At 34.9% G+C, this 5,596-nt stretch overlaps 1 pseudogene across 1 annotated transcript; it reads left to right on the forward strand.

Moving 5' to 3' along the window:
- Positions 1 to 1,907: 1,907 nt before the first annotated feature.
- On the forward strand, positions 1,908 to 5,596 carry LOC148608704 (uncharacterized; annotated as a pseudogene). The gene is made up of 3 exons (XR_015914439.1): positions 1,908 to 2,596; positions 3,287 to 3,531; positions 4,078 to 5,596. The product of XR_015914439.1 is annotated as an uncharacterized LOC148608704 (transcript).

Raw genomic sequence — 5,596 nt, forward strand, 5'->3', positions numbered from 1 at the left:
TGTTGATAAATATTCTCCTACAATACATAACACAGATTTCATTCTAAAATATCATTTACAATCTAAAAATATACAAGTCAGCAATGAATATTGTCTGTATTCATGATTTACATTTTTAAAACATCAACTTATATAAAAATGTAAAGTATCAAGAACAAATAACAAATACAAATGTTTGAAAAAATAAAGGTAGTCTTAAACAAGTTATCATATTCCTCAAATACATACATTTTGATCGTGTTAGTAATTTAAGTGATTGTTTTAAATCATGAATTTTTAATAATAAATTTTGGATATGCTTGTAAAATTACAATTAAATTCCGCCAATATCATACGTATTGACTGGACTTAGTTCAACTATTTCTTTAGATATATTTCACTTGATAAATACAATACTTACCTGATAAATACAATATTCTTCTTTATCCATTCCAGATATCTTCAGATGAATCGGCCGATCTGTTTCCACCGACTCCTCCAAAAAAGAGAGCTAAGCTGGTCGTAGCTATGTTTGCTAAAAAAAGCGAATCATTCAAACCGAAGAAGAGTAAGATGACAAACAATACCAAAAAACCTCAAAAGAACAATGATAAAAAAGAGGCATCGAGACATAGGAAACCAGTAAAATGCTCACAATGTGGAAAACCACAGAAAAACATATGGAGACATATGAAGAACAGCCACTCAATGACTTGCAACAAACCAAAGAATAGGGTAGTTTGCAAAAAAGGATATATAACATAAATGTCCAGCAAACGACAAGCATCTGGCTAATAAAACTTGCGGGAAAACAGTTTCCAGACTGAGAGACCATTTGGAGCGGACTCACGCTATAAGCAATAAAAAAACAGTTAAAGCCTTGATGAAAAGAGCAGCACCTGTCGTGTATGAAGACGGAAAATTTACTACACATAAACAAACAGTAACCAAAAAACAGAAGAAAGATGAAAGTGAGAGTTCAGACGAAAAAGAACAATCGCATCAGACAAAACTGAACACCATTAAGAAAGAGAAGGTGGACAATGTTGTTGTAATATCAGACGACGAAGAATCTGACATTGACCAATCCGCTCCAACACAACACATGAAAGTAGGACATATATGTCCAGCAAAAGACAAGCATCTGGCTAATAAAACTTGCGGGAAAGATGAAAGTGAGACTTCAGACGAAGAAGAACATTCGCATCAGACAAAACTGAACACCATTAAGAAAGAGAAGGTGGATAATGTTGTAACATCAGACGACGAAGAATCTGACATTGACCAGTTCGCTCCAACACAACAGATGAAAGAAGGACATATATGTGACCTGTGCGGAGAAACAGTAAGCAAACTAAGAGAACATTTGGAACGAACACACTCCATTACTAGTAGAAAAGCAGTTAAAACCTTAATGGCAAAAGCCGTACCTGTCATGTATGCAGATATCAAGACTACTACCGGTAAACTAAAAGTAACTAAACAAGAGATGAAAGATGAAAGTTACAGTTCAGAGGATGAAGAACGTTCATATCAGACAAAACTGAACAAAATTAAAGAGAAGGTGGATGTTTTTGTAATATCAGACGAAGAAGAATCTGACATTGCCCAGTGCGCCCCAACACAAAGAATTGAAGAGAAACAAGAAGTCAGACATCATCCGATGCCAGGTCAGATTTTTTACAACAACGCAACAATTCGAAAATTTGTCAAACACCTCAAACAAAATATGTCACAACGACAGGCAACGCAAAAAGGGGCAGAAGCTTTTCATATTTGGAAAGCAATGGATATTGATAAGACAATAGAGGGACTTTTGAAACAAGAGAATCTATTCGCATGGGTTGAGAAGACGTTCGATGATAATAAACCATCAAGATGGAGAAAGTATTTCCTTGAGTCGTACAGTCAATTCCTTCAATGTCTAATTAAGGATGAACAGATCATTGACTTAAATATTTTCAGAGCATAGCAAAAGACATTATATGCATTCTAAAGGATGTGATTGATTTTGATGCCGGTGGGAAGCACACTGCGCTAGAAGAAGAAAATTCTGACTTAGATGAAACAGACACAGAAGATGTACATGACGATGAGAATGATTACATAATATATGAAGCTGAACATATAAGTACAAACAATGACACTGATGAAACTGTACAATCGTCTACCCGGGAGGCAGAAGCTTTAGCGGACGATGATATTCATGATAATGTACAAGTGTCAACAAAAGAAGATTCATTGCAACTAACATTCCAATACTGGTTGAAAGGAGTGCCTTACCTCTCAACGGAAAAGACTGCAAAGCAACATTCTTATCAATCATTTAAGATTTGGAAGTACATGACTGATAACCTCAAGGTTGAGGGACTACTAGACAGAAGGGCGCTAAATGAATGGGTATCGGATTCGTTTGACAGAAAGGATGCGCCAAACACGGTAGTTTCTTACTTGGGGTCTTTCATAAGACTGGTAGAGTTCTTAATGGATACAAACAGACTGAAATTTGAAGAATTTGAAAGAGCAAGAAGATTACTTGAATACGTAAAGACTCTTAGACGTTCAATGGGAAAACAGTCTAATAAAAGAAGATCAGAAGTTGCTGCACAGGAGTTACGTAAGTTCAAAATTAATTATTTATATCAACTTGTGCAGAATTTTAAAAAAAAAAGGTGTTGATAGATGATAATTTATAAAAGAAAAGGCTCATTTAAACAATTAACAGAAATGAACAGAAATGCATACACAATACTATACGCTTACGCTAGGGTACAACTTACCTGAAACGTCACATTCATAATGTTACTTGATAGTTTCAAACTTGATAACCCACTTCATCGTTATCCTAACAAAATACTACAAGAAAAGCAGAACACCACATAGAGACCAATATATAACGGCGGTAAGTAGATACTTAGTCGCCATTCACCGCCTTTTAGTATTGAATTACCGTTTATTTGTAGTCAATTACCGAAAAGATTATGTGACAGATGAAACGGTGAATGGATACTAAGTTATCTTGTACCGTCTTTTAGTACTTGATTACCGCTTAAATGTAACAAATTACCGCAAGCGGTGATTTGACACATTAAAACGGTAAACGGCTATTTAGTTGTCATTCACCGCTTTTAAGTAACTTATCACCGCTCATGTGTAAGATATCACCTTTTGTGGTAAGTTCATACATATGACGGTAAATGGATACTAAGTTACAATTTACCGCGCTTTAGTATCCATTTACCGGTGATGTGTATTAAATTACCGCATTTTTCCCACATTTTTCTGTTTTACATTTGTTTTTTTATAGGAACTTTGATCATGCCCAGGGACATAGCAACTTTTTTCAACTGTAATGCAGCTAGAAGATTGTTAGAAAAGGCGATGAAGCCACCCACAAACAATATAGTTCCTGCGGATTTCTACGACGTGAGAGATTACGGTCTACTTAGACTTATTCTGATGAATGCACAACGCCCAGCAGCAATCAGATCTATTACAGAGAGAGCTTTTGAAGAGGCACACAGATCTGATGACGGATGGTTTTCAATTGCAGTAAATCATTGTGTAAGATTAAGATTTTCAATTAAGAATGTTTAGACAAAGATAGACTACACAGGAATATGCTAGTATGACATATAATTTAACGGTTAAATCATTAAAATACTAGTTTTACCATTGTTGTAAACATATCATAAATTTTGATATGCTATATATGCATATTTCCAGGAGTAACCTCTCGTCAGCAGCATTTAAACCAAAACCATTGGCAGGTAGAAAACCAAAAGTATTATAAGAGAAGTATCCGAATCCAAAAAAATGTTCGAAATATGAAGCCAAATCCAGTACAGAGGTCATCGATCAAGTAAAATATGTCAATCCCTTATCAATAATAATCGATTGTATAATCCTTAAACTTGCTTTTGCAAAAACGACTCGTATTTTGATGTGAATTATCAAATATTCTTTCTTGTCAGAATGAATAGCAATAGCAAGTTTAAGGATTAGACAATTGATTATTATTAAACTTACTTTGTATGTTTTACAAAGGTAGCTGATCACATAAGTAATTATACTTACCTAGCCTTAAAATTATTTCAGGTAGCTGACCATAAGACTGCGGCTTCAACTGGTCCAGCAATCATAGTTTTAAACCCGGATGTTTATAATATACTTAAGAACTTCATCATGATTTCAAAGACTGTTAGACAATTCCCACGGCATATGGAGAGATCTCTATTCACCTCGTTTCCAAAGGACGATGGGAAAATGGTTCCCATGTCAAGTTCTCAAGTGAACCAATCAATACAGCGCATTTGGAAAATGGGCCCAGAAGAAAAGAAGATAACATGCACAAAAATAAGAAAATCGACAGCTACTTTTGTGAGAAATGCAAAACCAGAGTCAAGAGAACGTCTATCAGAATTTATGACACATGCACCAACAACCCAGGACAAGTATTACAATCTATTCAATAGACGAGAAAGTGCTGTACCGATGGCACAGTTAATTTGCAGCGTCATGGATTATAGGAGTGATGTAAGTAAATCAGTATATTGGCCAAAAACGACGGATGAAACTACACACTTTGACAAAAGACCAATCGAACTAGATAGGCATTGCAAACTGGATGAGAACAATGTATCAAAGAAAAACCCAAGTGAATTCAGTGACTCTCCAATGGATGAAACTGAAGCTGGTTCAGGTGATGATACCCACACAAGAGACGACTACTATGTACCAGATGTACCAGATGGCGATTCGAATGATGATACTGAGGAATATTGGCCCCTATCACCGTTATATTACAAGAAATAGTATCAGAAGATGAGGAAGAAAAACTTATGTCTCACGGTAGAAGAGGCTTTACAGACGAGGAGGCTGCTCTAATTCTGGATATTTGTAGGGGAGTTCTCAGTGCAGCAGACAATAGTATCACACAATCAGAGGTCATGGAAGCTCTTAACAACGACCCAAGAAGTAAAACACTGCTCGCAAAACTAGAGAAACGCTACGGCAAGATTCATCGAAAAAAAATCGTTGATCGCGTGAGGTGTGAGCTCAGGAAAAGAAAAAAAAGACATAAACTCCACGACAGTGTTGATTGACAAAATTGGAAATTGATCTGAACGTTATTGTGACTGCTTAGTCTTTTCAACAATTAGTTGATCATTGCGTTTTGCCATATTCGTTGTTTTTTTGTTTTTTTTTTTTTTTGTATTTTTGAATACTTACTGATTGACAAAATTGGAAATTGATGATCTGAACGTTATTTGCGACTGCTTACTCTTTTCAACAATTAGTTGATCATTGCGTTTTGCCATATTCGTTGTTTGTTTTTGTATTTTAAATACTTATTGACAGGTAGTCTGTTTTGAAAAATAGTTTGCAGATAGCAATAAAAATAAATCTAATTGAATGTTTTATGTTTCTTCTTATGAAATAAAAAGGTTGTAGATTGATTGATTATTGATGTTTAACGCCGACTTTATGTACTTTAAGGCAAAAGGTTGTAGAAGACATATATATTCACAAAAACACACTAACACACTATATTAGTTTAGCAATTGTTGTAAATTTTTAAAAAAAATATAAGTTTCGATATACTGTATATGCATAT

Source organism: Perna viridis, chromosome 8 (assembly GCF_037379345.1).
Source record: "Perna viridis isolate PV_CMFRI_1.1 ecotype Kerala chromosome 8, ASM3737934v1, whole genome shotgun sequence".
NCBI lineage: Eukaryota > Metazoa > Mollusca > Bivalvia > Mytilida > Mytilidae > Perna > Perna viridis.